The sequence below is a fragment of the Plectropomus leopardus genome, chromosome 7, assembly GCF_026936395.1.
Source record: "Plectropomus leopardus strain MGB_pleo_1.0 chromosome 7, ASM2693639v1, whole genome shotgun sequence".
Classification (NCBI taxonomy): Eukaryota; Metazoa; Chordata; class Actinopteri; order Perciformes; family Serranidae; genus Plectropomus; species Plectropomus leopardus.
Window position 1 is genome coordinate 10,941,086 of NC_142182.1, and position 18,078 is coordinate 10,959,163.

Sequence of the window (18,078 nt, forward strand, 5' to 3'; positions counted from 1 at the left end):
CCGTCACGTAGTCTCATCAAATGAGTTACTTGAAGAGGAAGTGACCTTAACCTTGGTTAACTGTCAATCAATAAACATTCACCAGACTCATCTGCAGACATAAAGACTGCTCCATCCCTTTACCTCATATAACTTCCTATCATTCGCCATAGATCAACTGCACACTGGAACATATAAGGACAAAAAAAGCGCAGTTTGATGGCTGTAACAGCTCCCATTGAACTAATATCTGGGGATTTGACACAGATAACGTGACGGCTGGCACAAGGCTGTTCCGAGCTTGGGCCATTTCTTCCTAATGGTCCTTCTCCTGAATTGTTCTAATAATTGAGAGGTCTAGTTTAACTAAATGGAGACTGTGTGTGAGGTCACTGCATGTCTGAGATGTGGATTTTCTCTCCTAGTTACTGACATGGTCGCTGGAAGAAATTATGCCAGGTCAATTTAGGGTAACCCCACTAAATGAATACACTATGAATAATGATAGAAAAGGACAAAAATCGTTACAGTGCTGCATCGTTTCTGGACTTAACACATGGAAGATCATGTGAACATGCACATACAGCGCACACGCATATGCACACTCATGTCATCCTAGACCACAAGCCGTGATCTCAACATAATGATGCGTTAATTAGTGAAGCATTAGTCTCTTCTACATACATTATATAATGTCCTAATCTGTTCTAATCCAAATGACTTGAACATCATAAATACAGTTCTGTTAAATATGAAACCTTAATTGCCTGTTAATTCTTCATTCAAGTTTGACAGTATACAATAGAGAGATAAAAGATGCTTAATAATCACTTGAATTCCCATTGCGACTGTAAAAACATTTATAATGACACATTTGCAATTTATTCTATAATAAATACTAGTATGAAATCTAGCTTGCATTGAATGTCACATGCTAAACAATTCTGTATATGTAGACATTTAGGAGGATGTCACAGATGAATCAGCCTTAATAATTAGCTTGGTATAATTACATCCATAATATCAATGGAGAAAAATTATATTAAAATGTAGTGTGGTGTGTGTATGTGTGGGATTGTGTTGGTGTGTGTAATTGGCTGCATGGGGCTATGAGTGTGCCTAATCAGACTGACTGCAGCCGCCCTTGGGGACTTGCATGGATCTGTCCAAGTGTCATTCAGTGGGTCCATCTGTCTGTCTGAGGCAAGAGGAGAAATGGTGTGAGCCAGTGGCACCAATGGCAGGACAGGCAACCAGGATTCAGGATTTGGTGTGTGACGTGGTTGATATAGGAGCTGAAGACAGATGGATGGAGAGACAGGACTGGACAGGCAATAGAAGGGTCGACCTGTGGCCAGACCTGTCAACAGACATAGGCCTGCTGACATGTGTGTGTGCACACACACACACCTGCAAAAATGGCAGTTGATGGCTGCCACTCAGATGACTAATCTGCCATCATTTGAGTGACAGGGGAAAGTGCTGCTGCCCTGACCTGCTCATTTAATCACCAAGTGTCCAATGAGGCTTCCCACATAGTTAGCTGTACACAAACCCCAGTTTTACAGTGTGTGTGTGTGTGTGTGTGTGTGTGTGTGTGTGTGTGTGTGTGTGTGTGTGTATGTGTGCGCGCGTGTGCGCGTGTGTGCGTGTGTCTGTCTGAGTGCTCAAGTAAAACGTGTTTTGGGGATTTTGAGTTGAGGCACTGGTACTATTCAAACTTTCTCTTAATAACAAAAACAAAAGTAGACAATGTAGCCTTGACTACTGTGTCATTTTTGCTTTATTTAAGAGTTGGAAGAATTAGAAGAATCTGGTTTTGGTTTACATTAGGGCTGTCAAATGATTAATTATTAAATCACAATTAATCAAAATTAATAGTTTGCGAGTAATTGCATTTTTTTGACTGTTTTGAAGACCATATTGAAAAGGTTACGCAATTCTTACAGGATTTTCTTGATTAGGAATCAAATGATATTTCCATTTTCATTTAGATATCTCAAGGTCAGAGGTCAAGGGAACCCTGTAAAATGGCCATGCTGTTTTTCCATTACCCAAATTTAGCCTAATTTTGAGCGTTATTTACCCCCCTTTCTGAGAACCTAGCATGACATAGTTGAAACCACTGGATTCCTCAGGTCTTCTAGTTTCATATGATACCTTTTAAAACTCAGTCCGGCAACAGGCTCTTAAAGATGGGAATGTTGGCCGACGATTAACACATTTTTTTTAAAAAAAAAGGAGAGGGATATGAACACAAGTAGTTAAAATCTCCAGTCCGGCATTTATTCTGCAGACGTCAGTTTTTGGATACAGTATAAATGGTCTGTCTTCCAGCCAGGGGATCTTCCAGGCTGTCACTGTGGGTGGACGTGGGGAGAGCTATATGTCATCAGCAGTGAAAGAATGAAGCAGTGTGGGACAGATAAGAGCAACAACATGTTTCCCAGCTGTGATAAATCCTCCGGTCAGACAGCGCTGCTATTTCCCCTCTTTCATATATGGGCCATTTTATTGAATTTAGCCACTGATAAATAAATGGACTGCCACAGTCCAGTTTAAGCCTGCCCTGAGGAGGATACTTGGCAGGGGTTTATACAGTTGGCCTTCTTTCTCGCTCTTTCTCGCTCTTGTGATAGTGATTTTGTTAGAGATCAGAGAAAGACGGAGGGATATTGAGAAATATGGAGAAATACAGATAAAATCCTGGATGTATGTGAAAACAATCTCAGAAAGCATTACATTTTTGCAGGAGCAGTAAACCCTACATGAATATATGGACCAGAAAGCAGAGACAATTTTCAGTGTTACAAGTAAGCGAGTGCAGAAAATGGATTGATGGATGGAAATCTGAATCTGGACTCGAATAAAATTCTTTTGTTACCGCAAAACAGTTAAGGCACCAGTATGCTCTATCAGAACTGCTTGTCAGATGGTTGAACAGCTTCAGAAACACCCGCACCTTTCTGATTTTGGAATGGCGAGGCTGTGACAATTTCTGTGATTGGCCAGGTGTGTGGAGATGAGATATTAAGCACAGGTTCAACTTCTTCCTTCCTCAAACTCTCTTTTGCGACCTTTTATACAACTACTTTAGTAATTTCTCATGTGTACAACCGAGTCAAATTCCATAAATGCATTTGAGGAGAGAAAATGTGCACTGTCATCCACATATTCAAACAATATCACGTCTCCACTTTCTGGCCAACCTTTCAATCTGTTTTCCAGTTTGACCATCCAAAACTGCTGTTTGCCGTCTGACGAGATTTGACAGCGAGTCACAAACTTTTTTCTAGCATAACCTGACATAGTTGACATTACAGATGGGGCTCACTAGAAGCCACTGATGCAACACAGAGATATCAACATAGCAACAAATATTAATGTCAAACTTGCAACACGCAGTGTTGCACTCTCAAGTAGCGAGCAGATAGTGGACAATATTCTATATTCTCAGACTTTTATTAGAGATGCAACCCTTATAAAAAAATGTAAAGTTAAAAATTAGATAATATTTCATGTTTTATGGGTCTGTATACAAATTTTCTTTTTTAAAAGAGGTCTCAGTGCTCTCTGCACATAAATGCCAAATATTAGGGACCTGACACACCAAGCAGTGTACAGTCTGCATACTGCAGTCAGTCAGCCCTTGTCTGCTTTTCTTTTTAGCCAACTCAGCATGTTGAATCAGCATCGGAGAAGGCTAAGATCACTGCTGAGTGAAATAACTTTGGAGGTAAACAAATGGCTAGAGTCAAGAGGACATGAGAAAAGGAAAACATATGATTCAAGGTGACAGAAAATATAGCAATGAGCTCTTAGCAGAAACGTTCAGAATTGTTTGTGTTATTGTTGACAAGCACACAATAAATATGCTTTGTTCTTTCAACATCTTGCAGAGTTGTTGATGTGCAAACTGACTAGCTAGTGTCTTGAATCCACCCTGTCGATCTACTGGTTTCTTGTTTTAAATGACGAATGCAGACTTCTGCCACATGCTGGTACAGATGGTTATTCCTCTCAGGTATGTGCTCGCCGGCTCTTGGCTGTAGTCTTTGCGGCGTGTTGAGTTTGACTCTTTGGCTGAGGCACAGACGGTGTCTGGCACCGCAGCAGTTGGCCTTTGCTGCCACTCATTCATTAATGTCACTTTGGAGTGTCTGAGCATTTAGAAACCTGTTGATCACACAAATGCTGTATAACTGTGTATTCAGTTCAAGAGATGTTGCACTATGACATTTATTGTAGAATTTATCCAATATATTTTTACCCCCTAAAGAGTAGCTGTGTTGGTTATAAGAAAATCACAGCCGCAAACATCTATACATATAGGCCTATTCAGAATCTGTAGCCAACAGGACCAGATTTTGGTATCAGAAGTGTTCTGTTTTCCAGTTTTGATTCATTTGTAGTCCGAGTAGCATTGACCAATAACATTTGTCCTTGTGGAGGGGTGAGGACATTGGTGGAAATGTACCCTGTAACCCATCAGTTTTTTATTAAAAAATATATATACATTTTTTAATTTTTAATTTTTTTTTTTCGGGGGCTTTTGCCTTTAATTTATAGGACTGCTTAAGTGTCAAAGGAGGAGAAAGAGGAGATGGCATGTAGCCAAAGGCCACAGGTTGGCGTCGAAACCATGGCTGCTGCATGAGGACACAGCCTCTGTAAATGGTGCACCAGGTGAGCTTCCAGGCCCCCCTTTAAAAAAATAAATAAGTCTGTATTTGTATTCAGATATTTCTTTAGATAGATTAGCCAAAAAGGCAGACACACTGAATAGGGAGTCTTGGCCTATATACTCGCTGGCTACACCAGACCTCCCTAAATACTGGCCATTGCCCCCAGAAGCAAAATCGTCGCAAGACGGATAGCTGAAGGGTTCTGAGATTGACCTGTCTGTGAGTTTTTGACTTCTTGAGTTTTACTAAAAAACTAATTTATGCCACATTGAAACACTGAGTCTTCAATCATTTCATTGTGTAAAAACCAAAACATGCAAACTACAAAAAATAAACAATGAAAAGACACTTTAAATGTCTATTTGGTGTCAGCTGAGAGAAACAACTTTTTTTTTTTACTTTGAAATGTGCACATATTGCACATGAGCAGAAACCAAACTGAGCCTTACTTTATGAAATGTAATCTGCTGCTGCTGTCTGTGACAAACTAAGTGCTTGATCACAGCCAAATGTCCATGTGCTGGTCAGGTCTGATCAAGGTAAAGATCCATTAGGTTAGCATGCAAATATATGTATATGTGGGTCATTGATTGGGGTGAGCAGGCCGTTTTTAAGGCCTGGTGATGCTGATGAGGAGGGAAGGGTTGGTGTGACCTGTCTGGGTCTAACTCAATACAGTGTCACATTACAGCACAGCTCAATCACTTACAATCCTGGAGTGGACCAGGTAATAATGTCGCTTCCTGTTGGACCAGAGAGCATCACCAGATGAATGTGACCTCCACAAACCTATAGAGTGATAGTGATGTTTCAGTTGCACCTGGATTCTACATGTTGTCCACTGCTTTCACTCATAGAGACACCTAAAGATCTGAGGAAACTTTACTTTCTGCTATCTGTTTTTCTGTTAAGACTTCATTGGATCTGAGACCAGAATTTGTTATTCTAAATCTGTACCAGGAAGCAGTTTGGAATTCAATATTAGGGCAGCAGTGACAGAGCACAGGAATACTGTTCCTCTCCAAAAACCTGACATAAATCAGAAAATAGAGAAACTATGTTCCATTTTGTGTATTTTGCAGAATCCATTCAGCAAAGGACACAGTAAAAGCAGTAGATTTTCACTGCATCAGTTCCCACAGTGACAGCAGGGCGTTTTTGGAGTATGAGATGAAGGTGGCATTTGAATAATTTTTTTAAAATAAGCAAATAGTATCCAATTAATCCATGTTTTAATTTTTAGTTTTATAATTAATAGCCAATGCTTATTTTAGTGCTGATACAGTACAATGATTAACTGGGCAGTCAATCAACAGAAAATTAACCGACAACAATTCTAAACTGAAATATAAAGGAGAGCTCCGCCTATTATACGCATGCATTTTAGTTTTTATAATTGTGGGGAATACTGTGGAAACTTTTGTATCATGTCTTCAGTGGCTTTGGTGAAGCTTTGTCAAGTCTGAAAGAGTATTTCAGTTTGGGCAAAAAGATTTTTTTACAGAAAGCTTGCAGTACAAACTGGTGATGTGGTGCTTGAAAAATGTGGGCTTTTAGAGGGGTCTAATAAAATGCTACTGGTTGCATCATGTTTTTGTAACCTGACTACTAGAGACTAAAGGTCTGAATATCTTTTTCTGTATTTATCTCTCACACTAGGCAGTATTTAGAATATATATGATGGCAGGAGTATTATGTGAACTGCTGCTCTGCATGTGGTTTATGGAAGTTTTGTAGCTGTTCCCCCAGCAGAAGCTCTAGTTTGACAGCTGTTGGTAGGTGCAGTCATTTTCAAACACTGTTTCGTCTCTCTATTTCATCACTTTCAAATATATAAAAAAAAATGGAAAACTAGAATGTAATGAGTGTTACGTAAAGCTATATCACTGTCAGCTGTTATAGTTTGGTTTTTTTTAAGTGTGAGTATGTCGTAAAAATGTCATAAAAGGGCCATAAATAGTCATAGTATATCATGTCATAAAAAATAGTCATACTATAGTATGTCATAAAAAAATCATTAAAAAAATGTCATAGTGTATGCAGTTTTTCTGTGGGGCCCTCAATCATTTGCTGGCTCCCTAAAATGGTGCTCAGTCATCAAAACTTTGAGAACCCATGATTTAAGATTTTACTTTCAAAATTATCTAAAATGGTCAGTTTAGCTGTTAAAACAATATTAGACCAATAATCAGTTATGATAATTGTAGGGTAAACATGCATCATGCCTGACCCTGAACTTTTGCAGGACTATAGTTGTATTGAATTTTAAAAAAACAAACTTTCAGTCACTTTGAATCACAATAGTTAACATGAAGTCTTAAGGATCGTGTGAGTACAAAGACTGAAAAATGCAACTTTTGTCCTTCACCCTGATATATAATTTCATAAAGCAAGGCAAGGCAACTTTATTTGTATAGCACATTTCATACACAGGGCTATTCAAAGTGCTTTACAGAGTAATAAAATATAAATACATAATAAAAGATACAGATTTACAATTTACAAAGAGATAAGATAAAAAGTTGAAATCAATTACTAAATTACTTAAAAAAAAAAGAAAAAGTGCAGACTAGAGGTGCAAAGATAAAGAGATAATTTAAAATGATTTAAAATCAAATTTAAAAATAAGTTGGTAGTCAGCAGGTGGAGTAGGCAGTGTGAAAAAGGAATGTTTTTAGCTTTGCCTTAAAGTGATCAGAGTCTGGGCTTGACGAACCTCATCTGGGAGTTTATTCCAGGTTTGTGCTGCATAATAACACATATAGGGTCATATACTCATAGCCTCCTTTTCTTACCCGGTACTGTTTGTAAGACAAATAACCAGATCCCTAATCTGGGACAATAAGCAGGAGTTACTGATGAGGTAAAAATTCTCTGAGGACAGGATACCTTATAGGAGCCATACGTATGTAACCTGCGTCAGAATCCATTGTGGGTGAGGGGTCCGTGCGTATGTGCGTGTGTGTGTGTGTATATGTGTGTGTGTGTGTGTGTGTGAGGCTATACAATCTGCAACATAACGGGACCTGACAGCTCCCACACCCCTCAGTGCAGTGTGTGTCTATGGGCTCATTCAGAGTGACAGTGTAGATTAGGGGTGTAATCCTCGCAGAGCTACAGGGGATCTATCAGTACCCTGGGCTCCAGACACACACATACACACCCACATACACATTGCGCTGGAAATTAATTGAAATGTTAATGGAGGCGAAGACTCCATTCTTAATTGCTTGGTGCTGGATTAAGACAAGATCGTTTATGAAGAGAAATTAAATCAGGATCCAGGGCGATCTTGGTTGTAAAAGGGTTCCAGGCGTGTTTGGGAAGGTCATAAGTGAGCGATGATTGTCACAAACAACAAACCGCGACTGGCACCCTCTGTTTTTGTTAGCAGGTCATGTTAGCAATCTGAATGGGATAATTAGTTAACAATATGTACTCAAAGAAAGTTCACTGTATTTGTCTTTTTTTCCCCCCAAAATGAAATATCTGAGGTGGCAGAAAAATAAAAGCAGTGTTTTGAGTTTTCCCGGATGTGTCGAGGAAAAACACTTAGAGGGAGGCTTTGATCTTAGTTTTAATTAGCTCCTATTCCCCTCTAGTATTCCTCTTTTCTGTATTTGCAAGAAAGCGTATGAACAATGCTCACAACGAAGCCTCTTCTGCCGATATCAGCATTTTACTTAACTTTCCCTCTTAACTTGTTTTTTTTTCCTCTTTACTTCTCAAAGTGTACCCTCTCTCCCTCAAAATGTCACCACGTATGAGAACAGCAAAGACGAGCTCGTGGCTGCTTTCTTCCATGTCCATCTCATCTCACTCACTCTCTTTACGCCTTCAAGATGTAGCCAACATACGCATGATAAATTCATCATGTGTATGTTTTTGAATCAATATTAATTTCAGGCCTTTCATGATGGCAAATCAATAGCGGCAACATTAAGAGGCTCCTTTGCATGTTGAGCACCTTGTCTCTGCCAGTGAATGGAGACGTGATGAGAGGTGAGAGAGCATCCGTGGTGGTGCCAGCGGGGAGGCCCAAACTCACTCATTATCTCCCCTCAATTAGACCCTCTCGCTTCGCCACCCTGGGCCTCCACAAAGCATGTGTATGTGTGTGTGTGTGTGTGTTTCTATTCGCCTTCACCCTGCTGAGTTCATCATACAGCCAACTGAGGAGTGTTTCCACTGAAAATCTCTCTCACTGATCACTTAGACGTAATTGGACAGGCCGTTTCTCTCACTTTTTTCCTCCCTGTGTGTGTGTGTGTGTGTGTGTGTGTGTGTGTGTGTGTGTGTGTGTGTGTGTGTGTGTGTGTGTGTGTGTGTGTGCACGTGTGTGCACGTGTGTGTGCACTCGATGAATAGTGATATGCAGCTCTTTAAAGGGTTTGTCTGACAAATACACAAAGGACAAAGCAAAAGTGGCACAGAAAAAAATGTCCAGACCAGTTGGATTTAAAGGACAATTCCAATAAGACCTTGAGAGTTAGTTTCAACACTTTCTCATCCTAACTCGTCTCATGGATAATGTTACATAAAACAACGGTTACTTTTGGTTTTACACAGGACATGATCTGTGGTCTTCTGGGTTAAAGTGTCGTTTGGTTTCTTTACCCATCCGCCTCAGCTCCCTCCCACCTCACACAGAGTTTGTTACTCATACTATAACAGTTGCTCTCAGTATCACAGCAAATGGGTTTACATTAGAGTTGGTTGAAAATACATGGTGCGCATCCATAGCACACGCCTGGGGCATGGCACAGCCGGTATTTGATGACCTGGGGATGAGAATACGCTGTTTAAACGAAAAAACAAAAGTGATGCCTAAAAATATTACCCAAACTGTCCTCTGTAAACATCCATCACAGTTTGCAGGCCAGAAATGAAGTGGTTCAGATGATCTAGCAAAATGTTTTGCTGTGATTCTTGATATCAGAAATTATTTTGGGGAGTAAACTGTTATAACTAAAATAGAAATAATAAAATAATATAAAACTTTATCAAATTATTCTTTAAATAAGTGATAATTCATGCGCTATCACAGACATGTCTCCCTCTCCAACCCAATCACCAAAAGAAAATGTTGGCAAAAAAGATATGTTATATTTGCAAGTTATTTTGTTGGAACATCAACAACACTATGGTTAAAGTTTGGTCAGGTTTAGGAATAAAACCCACCTGGTTATGGTTAGGAAAAGATCCTGTTTTGGCTGAAAATACACTATTTGGGGGTAACAATCCCAGCAAGAAAAGCAGGGATGTCTTGGTAAAAAAAACAGCTTTTCTTGGCTTAAAAACACAGCAATGTCTCACCAAATCTCAGCTGGTTTTGTTGTTTGTTGGTCTCAAACTGTGGTCTGCGATGGTGCAGCTTGGCAGGCGTCTCGTCTATGTATCACTTCATCCTCCATACTCTCCACCTCTAGATGACACTGATCGCTTATATATTACGCCACTTTAAAAATGTTTATATGATACACATGAAACATACTAATGTAACTTATTTAAGGTTTGCAAAATCAAACAATGCCCACATTTTCTTCTGGCGACTGGACTGCTCTCTCACACTCCTAGCTGCGACTTTACCACATCTCTTTATGTTTAGTTTTTGTTGCATTTTCACTCTCCTTTGCCCTGCAGCTGTCCCTTAGACCTGCAGGACACCAGCTAAAAAAACGTCTTCTCTTTCCTCCAATTATTGTTAATTGTTTGGACATCCTGATTCACAGAAATGTAAAACACATTTGAAATAATAACAATGTCTACCAAGTGTTTTTAATGACAGTTTAGCAAAACAGTATATATACATTACACCACATCTAGCCAAACACATTTGGGGAATTGTTTTTGTGACAACGGGATAACTGTAATTGAATATAATGCAGTCAAACTAAATATCATGTTACCAATCTCTTTAATGTAGAATGAATTTTACTGTGCAGTTTGTATTATTAACATGCTTGGATTCAGACAGCTGTGTTGAAAGACATCGCAAGGCCACATTTTCCACCTGTGCAGACTGTGTTCATGTGTGGTTTGGGGCTGTAATGTATCCCAGCAGCCCTGTGGTTCAATCGTTAGTCTGAGCGAGAGTGTGTGTGGCACAGCAGAGGGACTCCAATCCAACATTTATGAGGCCTGTGTGTCTGTGTGTAAGTCTCTGGCCTCTTGTAGTCTCGAAGCACAGGTTGTAACACAGAAGGAGTCTCTCTCTCTCTCTGTCTCTCTCACACACACACACACACACACACACACACACACACACACACACACACACACACACACACACACACACACACACACACACACACACAGCTGTTTGTACTCTAGACAGCACATTACCAGGCAGGCATTACAACATTCACACAAGCAACCAAACAGATACCGACAAAATGCCGAGGACAGAGAGCTCTAATGAACTCTGAAAGTTAAGTCCCTCAGTCTGTGTGCACAGACAAAGAAATACATGTGGAGGTCAATCTGTGGGAAGGATAGTTTTACAGTTTGTACAAAAAGCTGTGAGAGAGCATCAGGAGAGATGTGGAGCGAGAGGAGGCAATGAATAAAAAGTGAGAAGTAGCAGAGTATATAGTATGTGATGAGCAAAGTGAGGAGGAGCTGCAGAAGTTTTGTCTCTCCATCAGTAGTCCAGGTCCCTTGGTGCGCCTTCCTACCCCCCAGAGGGCCTGTTGTTTAGGGTTGCAGAGCCACCGAGGCCTTGATGAATTTCTCACCGTCAACAAATTAAGAACTGCTATTGTTGCTGTGACAACAAGGCATCCCGGTCGCCGTGGGGAGCACCATGGAGACCAGTGACAGAACTCCAGAATTCTCCTAATCATCCCCAGCTGTCAGGAAGCACCTGGCCTGACACCTCTGCTTAAAACCTGTCTCCCAGGCATAAGATAATTACAAGTGCCAGCAGAGAAAGAGAGAGAAGGCAGGAGAGGAGAAGGAGAGCTAGTGAGAGAGGAGAGAAAGAGAGAATTCTTTCTTATAAGTGGCTGTGTGAGGAACGGAGTGCAGGAGCTTTTTTAGACAAGTTGCCATTGAAGTGGAGGAAGTGTTCAAAGGCAGAAGTGGAGTTGAGTGCGGGGAGGTGTCTCGGGTGTCTCCCCTCTTCCCTAAAGAGAAGGCCTGGGAGGGGGTCCCTAGATAGCGCTGTGGGGGACAGGTGAGGGACGGAGCTGTCACTGGGCCCACATTCACACGCACATTTAGAAGACAGAGACTGTTTGACTGGTCCAGTACAAATGCTCTACGGACTGCACCACATTTTGGGGGTAACAGTTTGTGGAGTATCTTTTTTTTTCCTCCATTATTATTTCTGAAAAGTTACACTAAAGTTCTGAAAGCTCTGGTCTGCCATATGTATAGTTGCAGGGGTAAATATGGCTTGGAGAAAGTGTGTACAGAGCTTACAAAACAAAACAAAAAAATCACTGCTGACATGCCGAACTGCCTCTCTGTTTCTGACAAAAAGAAAAACACACAGGGCTCATGTCACACCAGCCCTCTGTATAACCAGCCTGATTGCTAAGTGAGAAAATACTTGCCATATCAAATGCACCGAGCCGCCGAGGAAGAGCAACACACACAACCGCCTGCACACTCACACAGAGACACGCTTACGTTTCATTACATCCTCTCATTTCTCTAGCAGCGGGGCCTTCCTTCAGAATAACACTCCTGTCATCCCAGCCACAGGGGGCTAAATTATTCAAATACTCTAATTCTTCCCTTCTTCCTCCCACCCGCCCTCTCTTACTTTCCAGCACTCTGCCACTCATAATTTGTCTTTTCATTGTTGCCAATTTAGAGGCAATCCCTCCCATTAATGATGCCAACTGTTCTAAATGGTGTGGCTGAGAGAACGGGGGGGGTGTCAGCGAGAGGGAAGCGGTGCGTTGTGGCAAAGACAATGCTCCGGATTTTACAAGCTGCTGTGCAGATATAAATGGATGATATACTGACTTTCAGCCATCTCCCTCTCCTGCCCTCCCACACGCTCTGATTGTTAAACAGGCTTTGTTTTATTAACTGTTTAAATGTACATATGTGGCTTTATTTGCCTGTCACTAGTAAGCATATTTTGGGAGATTAAGAAATATCTCTACATCTGTTTCCTGTGCAGGGTCTACTCGGATGCATAAAACTCTGGAATATATTTTCACTACGAATCAATTAAATCATATACTTTTATGGTCCTGCCTTTGTATTGGCAAGTGGCGAGCTATCTAAAAACCACTTTCTTTTTGTATTGACTGAATGAAAAGTACAATAAAACTGGATACATCAGCGGGGACAGTGATGATGCAGCAAAATGGCACTTAGAATATTGTTATTGTCCTTTTATGTGTTCTCCTGAGAGCAGCTGTACCTACAGAAATGTATAGAAAATCGCATTCAAATCATGAATATTTGAAGTTGAGAAATAATTTATTCACATGCACCAATCGGAGAAACAATGTCAATATTTCATCTCTGAGAAATTATGTAAAGAAACAAACTCTATCTTGTATTGAAGCTGAATCTGCATCTTTGTAATCTGGAAATTGTTCTTAGACTGACTTTAAAAAAAATACATAGTGAGCTGAATTGTCTCCTTTTTCTTTGAAGGAGGAACACAAGATGGAATTGCAGTACTTGGAGGTAATTAAGAGGATATAATTTTACCTCTTACACAGGTTTAATGTTACTTACTTAAAAATACTGGACCCTCTGGCCTTGTCTAAATTAATGAAAAATAATAGTAAATAAATAACTTGTTGGCTGAAGGATGCTGGATCAATCAGGGCCTCAGTAATGATTTTTTCCCCCGACATACCTGTGTTTAAATGAATCTGTAAAATATTTTCTTATGATATTCTTTATTGCAAACAGCACATACTAATTTTCACTTTGCTTCACACATATAAAACCGATGCCATTTCCAAATTTACTGCTTCCATTTCTGCGTTATAGATCGCGTTTAATGTCATAGAACCATTTAGATAGCACAGTTAATTATTTCCGGACCTTATCAGAAGCGATCACAATCACAGGTGAATGGGGAGTGAAGATGCAGACACAGAAACAGTGGGGACGGAGAGACAGAGCAAAATAAATATTGATTGGAATGAGGAAGAAGGCTGAGAGACAGAGAGAGTGAGTGAGAGAGGCTCGGTTAAGCTGTGTGATGGAACTGCGCTGCTATCTTAAATGAGGAATCCCATATGAAGGTCTGGATTAACCAAATTTAATCCCTCATCAAACAGACAATAACAGTGCAGCCTAATCCCCCCCAATTCTCAGATTAGCAGCGCTCCTGCTCTCGTCTTGGCAGCGCAGTAGGGGCCGGTGCCGGCCCATTGAGCTCTCCTCCACAATGACCTCTGGATGAGAACGGGCTTACAAGCCGCAAGCCTGAGCTTCATCACAGCAGCTGCTAGTCAACAAAGTTTCCAACAGTTATATGAGACATTCACAGGACAGAGGAGGGTGGGAGAGAGGACACTTGGGAGTCCTGAGTTGACCTGAAATTTAGTTAAATTTCATTTTCTGAGTCAAAACCAAGTGTCAAGTGTCTCTAAATTCATTTTTTTAAGTCCTGTTACACAAATGCAATATATGATTGGCAGACAATTTAAAAAGAAATCTCAAAGAAAGGTGTTTCATTGCGCTTGACTTTGAAGACCTTGATTGTACTACAAAACCTGTAATTAGAGGTTGAGATATGGGGATGTAATTACCTCTAAGAGTGAACACCCTGGAGTAAACAAATATGTTCATCAAGCAAATAAAGGATTAACGTGTATATGCTCACTTCACTCCTTAACCCATCTGATTCATCTGGGAAATGCAAAGCACAACATAAGGCGAGAGGGTGAGAGAGACGGAGAGAAACAGAGAAAACAAGAACACGGAGAACGGGCCAAAACTGCTGACACCCGCTCTTCTGAGGCGGCTGGATGAGTCGTTTCCTTAGATAAAACATAAATAGGCAAATGCTCGTTGGGAATACGTGTTTAACGGAGAAACATTTATTCATGTTTTTCCTTACTTTTACTTTGAAATTTGTGAAATATTACTCTAGAAGAATTTAATCCCAAACTCTTTGAATTTCATTTTTTATGATGATTTAGTTTCCGTAATGTGAGAGAATCTACCCTCAGAGACACATCAAGGTCTTGTTAACTAGTTTGTTTTTGCTGATGGAGTCATGTGCCACAAGTTTGGGCACATAGCTGAAATTTTGATTTAAACCTCTGTTGACTATCTCCTGCATTGTCTGCCGATTGCGCGAATGCTGAGCTTTAGTTTCCCGCTTAATTAAGGTAATTGTGATTGAAGAGTGGCCTGTTTTAGTGTAGCCTGAAGGTGAAAAAAGGTTGTGTTTTTGCAGAGCTAGTTGGGCTGCGCTCAAACCTGAGACCCTCCAGGCACCAGGAGACAGCATATGTGATGTCTGCTGACCTGTGGAGACCCTTGCATGTTTAGGTAAAGATGTACAGAGACACACGGAGACATCTGTGTTGACAATTCAGTGCACCTGAATGTTAAAGGTGAAGATGGGACATGACAGAGCGCCAGGAAGCTTTTTTAGGATGTGCACGTAAAAATCACAGACTTGAAAGACTGTGGACTTTGTAGAGACGAGTCCAAACATTATGCAGCCTGAAGTATTCTGCATATTTTCTCCTGCGCCCCTGTTTGTTTAAATGTATCACATATTGTACCACATATTAACTCAAGTTATTGTCTCGTGTTTTCACTAAGAAACACCCTTGTTTGTTTTTGTAGACAGAAACGAGGCCCTATTTATATTTTATTTCAGGTTCAGGAAGATCACACTTTTCCCAATAAAACTCCCTCTAATGTAAAGTGCATGCATGTTTATACTGGGTGCCAATACCGCAGCTAATTATATTTACCTGGCAAGCCTTGCCCCCTTTCCGTTATTGTATAACTAATTTGAAACAGCAAATGCTGAGCAAATTGCGTTTTTCAATTAACATAATGAAGAAATGTTGTTAGGCTGATTAACGTATCTGTCACGTCTAAAAGAACTGAACATAACAAAATGCTCACTCACAATGCATTTCAGTTGTTTTTCACCAAAATAGACAGTCTTCCCATAGAATATCCACTTATAGTGACAGCAGCATTATTTTTTTGTTACTTTTTAAAAGTACACCTGCCATCCTCCTGAAGGTAGTGTTTTGTGACATAAAAAGAGGTGTCTCTGAACATAATCCAGGCAGTGATTATAATCAAGAAAGCAGTTTAGTAACATACAAACATAATTTCTAGGAGACAGGGTTGACCCTGCATACTTTTGTGTGTTTTAAGCATTTGTGCCAATAATATGCATCTTATTAATAGAAGCATTTTTGCTAGTAGCTGTAATAACTTTAGTAATTCTCTTCTTCTATAAATTGTCTTTTTGTGTGCGTGTGTGCGTGTGTGCGTGCGCCTCTGTGTGCGCGCACAAGTGCGTGCGTTCTTTGGAGCAGGACCAGCACAGTAGTTATGGAGCTCAGGCGGGCTAATGTTGTACTGCTGCCAAAACAGTAAAGCAGCCCCCACTGATATCAGTTATTAATATTTAACTGTCCACTATTAAAGTTTAAGGCGGTTGAGATGGAGCTGGGGGGAAAAGAGGCTACTTCATGTTCACTGGCCGTACAGCACTGTAAACACGTTCAGCCCCTGACAGTGTTACAGTGTGGATTTAGGGAGCAGGAGGCAATAGTGCATGAGGCTACAGTTGCTCTGTGTACAGATGCACAGCATGTGAGCAGAAGACACTGGATCTGATAAATGCATTTATTTCTGCATGAGTGTGATTCTCTTACTGTCTTTGCATGACAATTAAATGAATCTAAGCATTGTTGGGAACTCGTGGCTAATATAAACAATATGCATATGTCTTATAATACAAATGAATAGATGTGGTGTGCAAAGGTTATGCTATGAGGCTGCATTTCTTGGCTGTTGATTGTCACATTTACTGTCCTCAGTCATCAGGGTGCAGTGAAAAGTCTTGTGTAATTTCCTTTGTCATAAAACTCCTATACATTTACTTTTATTTGTTGCAGTAAACCTGCACTAGAAAACAAATAAAAACGCCATATGGTTTATTGTGTTTTACATTCAATACGCAGATATAAATGCATGGCCTAATATGGAAACATATATGAAAATGTAACAAGGGTTTTGCATCACATGTGCCACCATATCCTTAATCACACACAAGAAATTCATTTTCATTTAAAAAACAATGTGACGTTTGTGTTTTAAAAAAAAGTCTTATTTCTCCTTTAAATTCAATTCTGGGAGAATCAATTGAGTACACTGTACTGCCGGGCAGTGAGAAAACAATCTTGTAAAACTTGTTACTCCCATCACTACACGTTGTTTTCAGTGTTTCTTTTCCTCCAAAGAGCCTGGAGCGTGACCTCCCCCTGACGTTTTGAGGTAAACAAGTCAAACCAAGGTTAAAACAGGAAGAAATGCAGTGTGAGATTCAGCGATGTTCCAACTCGCTCATGAAGAGGTTCTATAAAAGAATAGGCTGGCTGGCTAAAAGTGAGCATGAAAAATACCCCACCTCCACGCTGACCCATATCATCCATTATGTGTGGTGATTATGAGAATAGAACTGCCTTATGGGTAGCCACAGTTCCAGGAAACAATAGCTCACTGTCAGGCTGTGTTTTAACCGTAGGATGACCAGCTTTATTACGCTCTGATTATTGAAGCCTCGCTGAAGTCTCAGCAGCCATCGTTATTCCGGTTGCTCCACTGAACTGCTGGATCAGTCAATGACCTGCTTCAATTTATATTCAGATAAATGAACCAACAATTGTACCACACACAGGCTTTTTCAAAGAGGTCAAGACCACAAAGAGCGCACAGCTGACAAGGTTTGTAATAGATGTGGCCTGCATGTGATACTGGATCATACACCCACTCCTTCTTCTCTCATATAAATAAAAAAGGGGCTTGAAATAAAAGGTGTGTCTTTTCCTAAATTGCTTTATGTCACAGTGCCTCTCATACATAATGCATTCATGCAAATGACAATGTTCTGCCTTCAGAAATAACAAGAGAACCTAAATCTTTGCCAAAATTAGTCTTTTAATGAAATTTCCATGAATGCAAATGCAGGCCAGGTCTGAGCGTAATTCTGCCCAGGAATTAAACCAAGTTGGCCTGGTTTATCTTAATAGCTGATCTCAGCCCAGTGGGGCTGGTATTAAGTCTGACGGTCGCAGCACAGCGCTCAACGCAATCACAGCTTTGCCTTCTCTAGCGTAGCTTACTCCAGTGACCAGACCAGAATTAACATGTGCATGGACGTGTGCTCACACATACACACACTCACACATTTACACCTGCACACACACAATCCCACACACACGCCTCA